Source organism: Aedes aegypti, chromosome 2, assembly GCF_002204515.2.
Source record: "Aedes aegypti strain LVP_AGWG chromosome 2, AaegL5.0 Primary Assembly, whole genome shotgun sequence".
Classification (NCBI taxonomy): Eukaryota; Metazoa; Arthropoda; class Insecta; order Diptera; family Culicidae; genus Aedes; species Aedes aegypti.
In genome coordinates, this window is record NC_035108.1 from 163,846,609 (window position 1) to 163,859,587 (window position 12,979).

A 12,979-nucleotide genomic window follows, 5' to 3' on the forward strand; every position below is an offset into this window, starting at 1 on the left:
GATCAACCTTTGCTAAATAATCTTTCGACCAAACGTCATTCAACCAAATTTCTTTTGACAAAATATCCTAAAGCCTGAGAATACAACTAACGTGTCCTTGCTTTTTATTTACGAAATCATTGAATGGTTCGTCTTCATAGGTGTCAACATATTTTATATTCAGTCTTCATCTATGTGATGATTCTTAATTTAGATCGCATGAATCGCTTCACTTACCAAGCTGATTCTTTCCCATGACAACCATGAAAATGCAGAGGTATACTCAGTCTTTAATAACAATGGATGTCCATGATATTCGTAAGGACGTGGCCGGCGCCTTTATTGACTTTGTAATGTTTGAAATTCTCGAAATTCTATACTAACCTACTATTTGTTGTTTTTTCGTGTAATTTTGATTGTTCTGATCAATCATGGAGTAGCAACTACGAATTGTACGGTCATCTATGCTCACGTTCATGTTTTTTTTCCACAATTCCATCATGTGTAATTCAAAACTAAATTACACGGAATTGTACGGCATTCAATGAGGCATAATATGATCAATTCAGTTGTACAGTGGGGGACCGAAATCCGTACACTTCATACAAATAGTAGGCGTTGTGTATAAAGTGGACGGATTTAGATTCATTTCTTAGGTGTACGGATTTCGGTCTCACACGGTACCAAAGAGTTGCTAAGAGATCGAGATTTAACTTTTGATACGATTCATAGTACACCGAATCCTCTATTTATGTAATATAACGTAAATGGAATTTGTGGGCGTTTGCCGCTACGTGGCATTCTTTTAACCTTCATCCAGCCAACATACTTTTCACATGCAAAAAACACACTAAAATGTACATAACTTCTATGTTTCTCGATGGATTTTGTTGAAATTTCCAGAACTTCCCGAAAAACTCTTCTAGTTTATGGTCCAGTAAACTTGAAAATATGGTCCAAGGGGTGCTGGAGTTATTCCGGATTGTCTTGGGGTAACAAAATTGGCCACATCACTCATTCAACGGATATATCAAGACCTAGACAAGCTAGAAGGTTTGTGTCTTCGGCAAAGTTGTTCAGAAGATCAAGAGCCGAACGGCTGTAATAAATCTAATTGAAAAAATATCCGCTAGGTGGCGCTAGTGACAAATTTTCTTCAATCTCCTATATCTCAAGATCCTGATGAGCTAGAAGGGTGACTAGTTAAGAATTTATCCGCGGGGTGGCGCTAGTAACATTTTTTCTCAAATCTTCTATATCTCTAGATCCTGATGAGCTAGAAGGCTGGTGTCTTTGACAAGGTTTTAGACAAATTTTAGATATATGGTGACTTCAGCATTTTCAAGATATTTTTTCAGTTATGTAAAATAGGAATGGCGAGATCAGAATATAAACTTTTTTGTTGATGCGTTTAGGCCATCACAATGTTCTACAATGTTTTGGAACAAGTGATTTGCAGCAGCTTTGCCGAAGAACCCAAATTTCTATCTCTCATGGTTCGCGAGTTATGATTTTTTTAATCATAAGTTAGGGTGGTTCTTTGTTCCGAGCACTTTTAGAACTTTTGATCTTGCCGAAGAAACTACTTTTCTATCTTTGATGGTTACAGAGTTATCAGAGATTTTTTTTTCGAAAAGAAATGTTGTTTTCAAATGTCGATATCTCTGAAAGGCGCAAACGGATTATCATTCTTCTGTCGCCATTGGAAATATTATCTTTTTCTCTGTTCATGCTGAAAAAACTGTGAGAACGAAAGTTTTTAAAGTGTTTCATAATAAGATTTCATAAAAAAAAATCAACGCTTCAAGATACATTCACCATAAACCGAAATTCGTATGATAAAGAAAGTGAAAAAGTAAATATTTGTTGGAACAACCGAAATAAGGCTGATGCACATATTAATTTTCTTTTATGTCCGACACTACTTGGAAGGTACGAGGGAGAGGATAAAAATAAATAAAGAACAAACAGATAAAAATGAAATATAAAGTTTTATTTTGAATTTTAATTTCAAATACAGTTGTTAAACTTTTTTCAATCGCCCTCTGGATCATTATTTAACCTGTTTTTACTTTAAAAATTGAAAAAAAAACTTAACTGATGTCAAAAAAATGATAAATCTATTTTTTTTTCTCCCCTTCATAATTTTCGGATATTTGAACATGAAAGAAAATTAATATTTGTATAGCCTAACTGTATGGAAAGTCTTTCAAAATTCAATATACAAGTATTGATATAAGATCGATCACAGTAAGCGGAATCTAGGGAGTAGGAGGTACATTGCTGTAACAGTTTTAAAGTGATCAAGACCCACCTTCTGGTTCGTTACCTTGGATAAACACCTTTTTATGAAATAATGCGAAATCACAGTTACAAATATTATCATATATTCACCAGTACATATTAAATTTAGGGACAGTATTCGAAAGAAAAATATATACTTAAAGAATACCCTTGATGGACGTTTTATAAGCTTCAATGTCAATACTTATGAGGAAAGTATGTTTTGAAAGAAAAATCTCTTATGAAAATGTAAGCAAGTGTAATACGAATAATCGTTATATTAGTATAGGTACAAAACAGCGACAAATTACTTAGAGAAGATCATATTACCAAGTAAAATATCAGCGATTTTTTGTCAATAGTAATGACACCAGCATATCTCGAAAGAATAGCCTGTGTTAAAAAAAAGGAAATATTTCCGATAGAAGCATTTAAAATCAATTTTAGCACACTCTTGTCATGATGTCCGATAACATCAGAAAAATGAACAAACTAAATATTTAATCAGTCATTGGTCCATTGGGTGATTGGGTGCTTTTTCAAATCAAACGCGATTTCACCAAACGGCATTGGGTGAAACGACCCTTTCTGCCAAACGGCATTCGGCCAAATGGCGTTCGGGTAAATGGCATTCAACCAAATAACCGGACGCCTCTTCATTTATCGAATTCAGTTACGTTCTGAGCGGAATATTGTTGTAAAATGGATATTAATTTATTTTGCTGTGTAGGAATTCAGAATTATAAAAGTTTACATTGGCCTTTTAATAATCACAATTCATAATCACGCAGAATCAAACAACAGTGATCTATAAATTGTTGTGTTCAACGCCCATCTCAAGTTATTCCAAAACTACCCGTACCCTTCTTCTTCTTCTCTTTGGCATTACGTCCTCACTAGGACAGAGCCTGCTTCTAAGCTTAGTGTTCTTATGAGCACTTCCACAGTTATTAAACATTAACTAAGAGCTTTCTTTGCCAAAGTTGCCATTTTCGCATTCGTATATCATGTGGCAGGTACGATAATACTCTATGCCCAGGGAAGTTAAGGAAATTTCCATTACGAAAAGATCCTGGACCAACCGGGAATCGAACCCAGACACCTTCAGCATGGCTTTGCTTTGTAGCCGCTGATTCTAACCACTCGGCTAAGGAAGGTCCCCGTACCAAGTAACTTTTAAAAGTAAGAAAAAGAAATCTTGTGAGTAGACGGTATTGATTATTTGCCAGAAAGATGACAATATGTTAAATCTGGCGTTGGTCAATGCTTTGAATGATTTTTTTATGTTTGACAATGTTTTAGTTCCGACTACGCTTTCAATTTACCATTAAATTCTTATGAGCAATGGCCTGATCTACAAGCATAACTAGCAATCTTTCAAGAATAATCGTGTACAGATTTCAAGAATGATCGTTTACAGCAAAACAAGCACAATGAAATAGATCGTACCTACATTTGAGTCCAACGACTGTGTGAGGTTATCGAAGAACTTAATTGAGAACAGGTCTTCAGATGTACAATCGTAACCAGCAATCTATCGAAGGTTACTGAATGGGGTTCTTGAATATGCACCTAATGCATCAGGTTTTGAGTATCCAAATTGAATACCGTAATCCGGGGTAACATTGATCAGCAAAGTATAATTGATCCCAATGGCCCTCCTCGTAAAAAGTCCGAATCAAAATTTATCGGTGAAATATATGCAATGCATGGATGTTGATTCTCTTCCTTTTATTCATGAGCTAATAAACATTGAGGTTTTTGCGAAAATTAGGCTGTGTGTGTTCATGCGCAAATTTTTCGATTTTTGGAAAAAAGAAAATCTTGATTATGGATGACACGAGTTTTGAAAACGATATGAGCAAGAGAAATGCGATTCTTACAAATTATTATGAATAATGCAGAATTGTCTACTATTAAGCGTATTCCACAATTCGTGGTGTTTTTAATTTTAAAAGAACTCAAAATGTAATTGACTTGTAAGAGTATGGTCTTCATATTCGGTTTGAGAAACCATGATTTTAGAAAGTAATAATAATTTCAATATAACCGAACGTTGTTTTCATGGGTGATCTATGTTACCCCATATCGGCTAAATAAAAAAATCGTATCAAACATTTTATTTAACATGCTTTGAACTTTCAGCAATGGGTGTCAGTACTTGTTTTAAAAATATAAAACTTGCAACAAATGCATTTTCAAATGATATTTTTAAGAAATATTAAAAAAAAAATAATGTTACCCTGGATAACGGTATGTTCTAATAAAAAGATTTTTATCAGTATCGTTCATAAGCTCATTGCAGTGCTGTGTCGCGTCAGTTTACCGTGTAGGAGCTCACGGCACTCACTCCATCGCTATCAACTCACTCTCTTGTACTCCACACGTGTGTGCCGACTGGACGCGCATGCAAAATTGCACAGCTAGGCGAAAAACATGAACATTCGGCGAAAACCAACCGCTGGGAGCATAAATAGAGCATTGGCAACATAGAGGCACGCATACATAAGGATTCAAGGCATAGACCAGAGCTGAAATTTCAATGAAAGAGCAGGCGAAATTTTCGCTCTCAACCCTACAACAATCCCAGACATTCCGCTTCTCGTACCCACACACGCCTGTTGGAATGATGATGGTGCTTGTGATGTTTGCGACATACTGACGACGCTGTTTCTAGTCGGTTGCCTGGTAGCGCTCCACATGTCTAGGTCCCAGGCATGCGATGGGGATTGGCGAAGTGTTGCGCACCGGATGAGGGTTTATGAGTGAGGAATTTTCTACGATGATGGATCGGATGCTCAATTATGTTGCGTATCTTTGGCTAATATGAAAACTGAGCGCATTAAACGTAAACTTCTAGTGCGAGTATGAGTGTTTACAGTTTTATTCCAATCAAAATAGAGGTATCTCTTCATGTAGGCGCACACTATCAGTTGATATTTCTCAATTTTATAAAAACAATGCAGCTTCAATTTTCTACATAACAGACATTCTCAGCGAAATTGAAATAGCACCGCTTTGTTTTTCTGCTGTTTTCAACAACTTTTAACCTTTGTTTTCTTTTGTTTACTGTGAAATGAGCACACATGAATGTGTGCTATATTGGTGCGTAGTTGAGGTTTCTTTTGAACACTTCAGCTACACAGATAAAAAATATTTAAATCTCAGAGAAGCGTAAACAGAAGAGCATAGTAAAAGTAAATCAAATTCATCTATTGTTACAGCAGCACGTTTAATTTTCAACTAAAGAGGCTTGAATGTTACATGATCGTGTAATTTAAAGTCCATTAGATTGAACAATAAGTGATTTGTCGTTGACATTTCAGTTATTTTGATGCTCCAAATATGTGCACGAAAATAAACTAAAATTTACAACATATTTTTAGCTGTGTAAGATGTGTTAGCAAATACGATAAATATGAATAATCATACACTACGACTAAACAATACGCACAAATGAACATATCAAGTTTTATGCAACTATGTAATTGATGTTAATGGTAATTAGTTATGTAAGGAAATGGAAACAAATCATAAATTCTATTAATAAATTGATTTGTTTATTCTGTCTTGACTTTTTCTGTTGGTTTCGAGTATGAATTTTATCTGTCACTTTCTTAATATAAGAGAGGATTTTCAAGCTGTTTTTCTAGTTAACATCTAAACAGATAACACTGGATCAACAATTTCTCGCCACAATACTCGGTTCGTGACCGCATATCTCCATCCTTGGTTCTGCCCTACGCTGGTTAAATCGATACACACTTGATCCGCCCACCTAGCTCGCTGCGCTCCACGCCTTCTTGTACCGGATCTGAATCGAACACCAGCTTTGCAGGGTTGATGTCCAGCAGTCTTGCAAGATGCCTTGCCCATTGTATCTTTGGCCACCGTCTTGATAATGGGTTCTCCGTAGAGTTGGGCGAGCTCGAGATTCATTCTTCGCCGCCACACACCGTTTTCCGTTAACGGCAATTGGGTAGCAGACAGAGCAGAGACGACGGCAATCCCAGTAATGGACCGATTCCCTATCCAAGAACTAGTGGAACGCTCTTACGAGGGTTTCGTGATAGTTGAAATTAACGAAATCTTCGTGGGAAGCTGGTTCGCCCTGGAAGCTCTAGCGAAGCTCAACGAAAGGCTGTGCAACAACGGTCTCGATAGCACATTCCGCAAAGACGGTAGGGAATTCATCATCGACGTAACCTTTTGCAGCCCGTGGCTGATCACCAATATGAACTGGAGAGTTAGCGAAGGATACACTCATAGTGACCATCAAGCGATCCACTACTGCGTTGGCCAGAGAAGTTGTGCAGTATGGTAGAGAAGGAATGGAGAACATAGGTGAAAGACGAAGCATTTCACTTTGAGCAGTAAGCGACACTCAAAACATGGATACAGGAGAACTGACAGAAGCGTTGGTGAGAGCGTGTGACGTAACACTGCCGAGAAAATTGGAGCCAAGGAATCAGCGGCGTCCTGCAAACTGGCAGAACGACAGACTCAGCACCCTCCGTGCAGCCTGCTTAATAGCCAGAAGACGCGTGCAGAGAGCTAGATCCAAAGCCAGCATGGAAGAGCGTAAAGTGACCTACCGACTGGCCAGAGCCGCGTTCAAACGGGAGATAGCGACGAGTAAAACGAGCTGCTACAAGGAGTTGCGCCGGGAAGCTGACGCAAATCCCTCGGGCAACGCTTATAGAGGGGTGATGGCGTAGATCAAGGGCCCAGTTTTCCAGCTGAAATGTGCCCCGATAAACTGAAGGCGATAGTAGACGGTCTCTTTCCTATGCATGCTCCAACCGCGTGGCCGCCCCCATCGTACGCTGACGTCGATGCAGAAAATGCCGGTATTCAAGTGTCTAACGCCGAGCTGATAACGGTTGCAAAAAGATTGAAGCTGAACAAAGCTTCCGAATTAGATGGTATCCATAAGCAATCTTGGCGTTTCCAGACATATTCAGAAGAGCGTTGCAGAAGTGTCTAGCGGTGCTTCCCAGACAGATGGAAGGTGCAGAAGCTGCCAAAACCGGGAAAATTGACAGGAGATCCTGCTTTATATAGACCAATATTTGTGCTGGAAACTCTTGGCATACTTCTGTAAAAGGTCATCTTCGGCCGGCTGATGATCTACACAGAAGGCGAGAACAGATTGTCGAAAAAGGCGAGAACGGATTGTCGAAAAAGACTTCGACGGTGGATGCTTTTTGGGCAGCTATCGCGTGTGCGGAGAAAGCGTCCAAGCAGAAGAGGAGAGGCAATCGATACTGCGCAGACGTAAAGAACGCGTTCAACAGTGTCAGTTGGGAGGCTATCGCCGCATCCCTACACAGAATGCGGGTTCCCGAATATCTGTGTAAAATTTTGCAAAGTTACTTTCAGAACCGGGTACTGGTTAACGACATAAACCAGGTATGGATGTCAATTGAAGTCACAGCGGGAGATCCACAGGGATCCATACTTAGCCCAACACACTGTGGAATATGATGTATGATGGAGTGCTAACCTTGACACAACCGAATGGAGTCGAGATCTACGCGTTCACAGATGACGTCGTTCTTGCGATAACTGGCGAGACTGCGGAAGAGGTGAAGATACTGACGGCGGAATCGCTAGACACCATTGAATCGTGGATAACTGGAGTCCAGCTGCAGTTGGCTCATCACAAAACGGAGGTGGTTCTGGTCAGCAACTGCAAGGCGGTTCAACAGCTCGAGATCAACGTCGGAGGACACGCAATTTCATCTAAGCGTTCTCTAAAGCGCCTTCGAGTAATGACCGACGACAGGCTAAACTTCAACAGTCACGTAGATTATGCCTGCAAAAAGGCAGCGAAAGCAGCTAACACCGTAGCTAGGATCATGCCCAACATTGGAGGACCAAGAAGCAGTACGAGGCGTCTTCTGGCGTATCATCGTCTATACTGAGGAACGTAGTCCCGGCTTCGGCTGCAGCGTTGGGAACCAAACGTAATCGAGAAAAGCTGGTAGGTACGTTCCAGCTCATGACTATACGGGTGGCGAGTGCCTACCGCACTATATCGTCGGAGCAGTGTGCGTTATCGCTGGAATGGTCCCCATCTGCACCACTCTGGCTGAAGGCATAACATGCTATCACCAAAGGGACAGAAGGAATGTGAGGAATACCATCAGAATGGTACAATGGCGAGGTGGCAAAAACTCGAAAGAAGGAAGATGGACGCACAGACTAATTCCTAACGTGTCGGTGTGGACGTCGAGAAAACATGGGGAAGTTTACTTCTTCCTGACTCAGTTTTGTCAGGCCATGGATGCTATCGAAAATATCTACACAGATTCGGATACACAAAGTCTCCACATTGTCCGGACTGCCCAAGTATAGAGGAGACACCGAAGCATGCTATGTTCGACAGCCCTCGATTCAGGGGTAAGCGAAGCGAGATGATGTCAGAAATTGCAAGCTTCTTCAATCCGAACAACATCGTTCAGACCATGTGCTAGCATGAAAGTACATGGAATGCGGTAAACAGGGGAATAACGATTAGTCGTTGCTGCAAAGAAGACGGCTTGAAGACCAGAGAGCTCCGGGATTGGAGTAGGGATTGGAGCGATTGGAGTAGGCTAGATCCTCCGTCAGGGACTAGACCGAGTAGAGCGGGCGTAGCGTAGTATCGGTTAAAAGTCGTCGGGGGCCTGCAAAACGGTAGTCATCCTCCAATCGGAATGGCAGAACTGACCCTAGCACTTAGCCGACCAACGTCGTGTCGGAGTAGGCTGAGTTCACCGCCGGGGTCTAGCTGAGTAATTCTCAAAACAGCACCAACAAATGGTCATCGGGGCGCCTATGAACCGGAAGTTTTCCTCCATCGCAATCGCAGGACCGATCTCGGCATCTGCCCGGCCAGCTTCGGAGTAGGCTAAGTCCACTGCCGGGGACTAGTTGAGTAGATCGCGTTGTTGCACCGGCAAATGATCGTCGGGGTGCCTGTGAACCGGAAGCTTCCCACCACCGGAATTGCAGGACCGATCATCTGCCCGGATAGCATCGGTTCGGCGATCTTTCACCACCTTCGTCGGAGTAGGATAGATCCACCGTCGGATACTACTCTGAGTAGTACGTAGCGTATCACCGGGTTGAATCGTCGGAGCGTCAGTGAGCCGGAAGCCATCCTCCAACCGGAATTGCTGGACCAACTTCGACACTCCACTGGCCAGTAAAGAAGCATGAAGAAGCGCGTGGCCGGAGTAGGCTAGCTCCACCGTCGAGGTCTAGGCCGAGTAGCATCGATCGTCACAAACCAGTTTTGAGTCCTCGGGGCGCCAGTGAGCCGGAGGTCATCCTCCAACCGGAATCGATGGACCGAGCTCGGTATCCAACTGGTCAAGGAGAGCTCGAACAGCAGCAGCGGAGAACGAGTCGTTGTAGAGCAACGAAGTACACATGAGCGCCCAGTAGAAGTTCAACAGGGCTCTGACGCGAGGCCAGCCCAAGGGAAGTATGCGTCATCGCACAGAAATCGGTTCAAAGCCCTGGCGAGATCTTCAACCACCAATTGGGCAAAACGAGTAGCCGCAGAGACACCGTAGAAATGTCGTAGTTATCAGCGTTTTTGACGAAATTAAGCTCTAATAGCGAACTAGCAAAACAGCTATAGACTGAGATTGACAAAGTGCATGAGCACAGCCCTCCCCCGATGAAGTTGCCTAAAGTAGTTCCGAGGGGATCGAAGCACAGGAGCAGCAGGGAAAGTTTTTTAGTGGTCAAGCACGCCTAACGTGAGTCCCACATCGTGCCAACACATAACATGCCAGGCTTTTGAAGCTTTTTTGTACACTACTATAAAAAAACAACCCGTTTTCCTACACACCGCAAAAAACCACTTAGAAAGATGGCCTCATTTACAAAGTTTTTCAGTATCTTCAGGGCTATTATGTTTTTTAACCAAGGAACTCGTTATGCTTCCACCATGCGCGGCTAGTGAGCTATTGGACTTTTCATGAAATATTCCTAAAACATAACATGAAAACTAGAGGCAAAATCTCGAATCGCTTGGCTCAAATTATGTTAACCTTTGAGTTACTGAACAATTTTGCTGAAACGCCATCTTTCTCAATTGTTAGGCTCCTGAGATATCCGCTAAACAATAGTTCCATGTTCACTAGCGCCGTCTGGTGCCGTTACGTCTCAGCTGGTCAGAGTCTACTTCTCAGCTTAGTGTTCAATAAAAACTTCTACAGCTATACCACCTAAGAGTTTTTTGACAATTGACCATTCTTCCATTGCTACATAGTTTTCCGTTAAGATCATTTAGGTCACACAACAATTAAATCTGTAAACAATATCAAAGCGAAATAATGTGTTCTCTAGAAATACGTATTTTCCGTATCTTATATTATTTTAATGGCTAATTCGTGACATAAGTCATAAGTTATATTATGAACTGAAAGTTTTGTCACATTTTTCTGTCTTAAAACAGCACAAGAACAAGAAAATTGCATTAATCCTGCAACTGGGCGAGAACCAAATTGAACCGTTCAAGAAGTGCTCATTAAATTAATATGCTCCAGATCAAACAGCATTTTTGACATTCCAGAAACATAAACCTGTTCTCGCCGCTCTGAAAACCCAAACGGAAACGATTTCGGATAGCTGCTATCACGTGGAAACCGAGCTGCAGATGCTTTTGATCCTTTCTCATATGCTTGTATGCACTCCCTGGGTTCATTCGTTTATGTGGTCTAAAATCAACATTAAATTCCCATTAATTAGTCGTGTTTGGGTAGCATTTGCCGCCCTGTAATTAATATAAATTACTACAGGTGGCCAAAAACCTAATGGGTGGGCTTAAACTACACAGCATATCGGATACGTAGTAGTCACGTTACCACAGAGAAAGTGGCAAGTGATACGATAGAGAAAGTGTAGCGTCCCAAAATCCAGTGTTGCCAAACATGTTTCGATTATCATCAGATGATGTCACATCTGTGATTTTGGTTGAAAATTTTTTTTTTTTTTCTTCGGTCAATCTCCAAACATCTTAGTAAAAATTTATATTGTGCAAAAATTTAAAACTTAAACCATTTAGTTTTACTAACATTTTATAGGCATTCTAATAATTATTCATGCAAACTTATTCCACTACAAGTAAGATAATGACGGACAACTGTTTCTTAAAACCCAAAATTCAAAATTTTCTGCGGAAAACTGAACAAAACAAAGAATTTATGTTTTCATATTAGAAAATCATATCCTAAACTCAAGTATGTAGAAAATTTTGAAAATCTTTTCAGTCTCAAAATTGATCTGTTATCACAAATATATGTAAACAAAACCTTAAAAATTAACTGTAAATATTGATAAATCTATGTATGTGGCATCACTTCTCATATCCGGGAAACAGTGGAGCATATTTACCGTCATTAAATGCCGTCTGCTTCGATGTTTAATGACACGCTGTTAATCATACAAACCGTCTGTTTGTAGTGTGCAGAAATATGTACAGAAATCGGGCTACGCTAGGATTGGTACTCACCACAGTGCATATAAGTTCTGATTCGATTTGTGCAAACCCGATGCATAGATATATCAGTGATCATTAATGCGATTGTGCTGTTGTTCTGATTGTCAACGAGAATGGATAATTTCAGCACACTTATTTTTAGCAAAGTGGTCCTGCAAAAATATGCCGTTCGGAAAAAAGGACAACTGATTTTTTCATTGATAGCCAATACTTTCCCCCACTCAACTGAGAGATAATCACATTTAATTAAAAAAAAAAAAAGTTTAGCTTCCTCCTTCTTTTGGACCTCTGGAAGATCTGGAACCGCAGAGATGAACAAAAAATTGCTTCTCTTGAAGTTAATTTTTACAATAGGTTTCCAAGCCCGGGAGAGATTTCATGGGATTGCAGATTCTAGACACATTGAAATCATGACCATTTGCTGACATGCCTACATTTGACCTTACTGTTTTTGATAATTTTTAACATTTTGTGTATACAGTCAACTCTCCATAACTCGATATTGAAGGCACCATCGAATTAGGGAGGTAACGAGTTATAGAACACAAAACCAGTGCAACTGCGATTCAAGGGACCATCGAGTTAGCCATGAAAACCAACTTTTACTATGGTTCTCTAACTCGATATCGAGATTTGGAATATCGAGTAAGGGAGAGTTGACTGTATTTTGTTTTTGTTGTATAGAATGTTGAACAATCATACGTCATTATAGAAATAATATGTGCTCCGATTACGGTGTCTTCAGGACGGGACAATTACGGGGTACAGTTACATATAAGACAAAACTTAGTATCTGAAGAAGTCATAATAATGTACAACATTATTAATATTTATTTAGTTGGTATTACATCAATTAGCTTGAAAAACCCTCGTTAACGATGTTACGCCAATGTACTCGGTCCATAGTTGTGTCCTTCCAACTTTGATTTTGGCCCACGTTCTCCAGATCTTGTTGCACTTGATCAGGCCACCTCGCTCGCTTTGCTCTTCTTGTACCAACCGGATTCGACGCGAAAACCATCTTTGCAGGATTGTCGTCCGGTAGTCTTGAAACATGCCCTGCCAGGCGCACCCTTCCGGCTTTCGCCACCTTCTGGATACTGGGTTCGCCGTAGAGCCTAGCGAGTTCGTGATTCATTCTCCGCCGCCACACACCATTCTCCAGCACACCGCTAAAGATGGTTCTTAGCACCCTTCGTTTGAACACTCCAAGTGCTT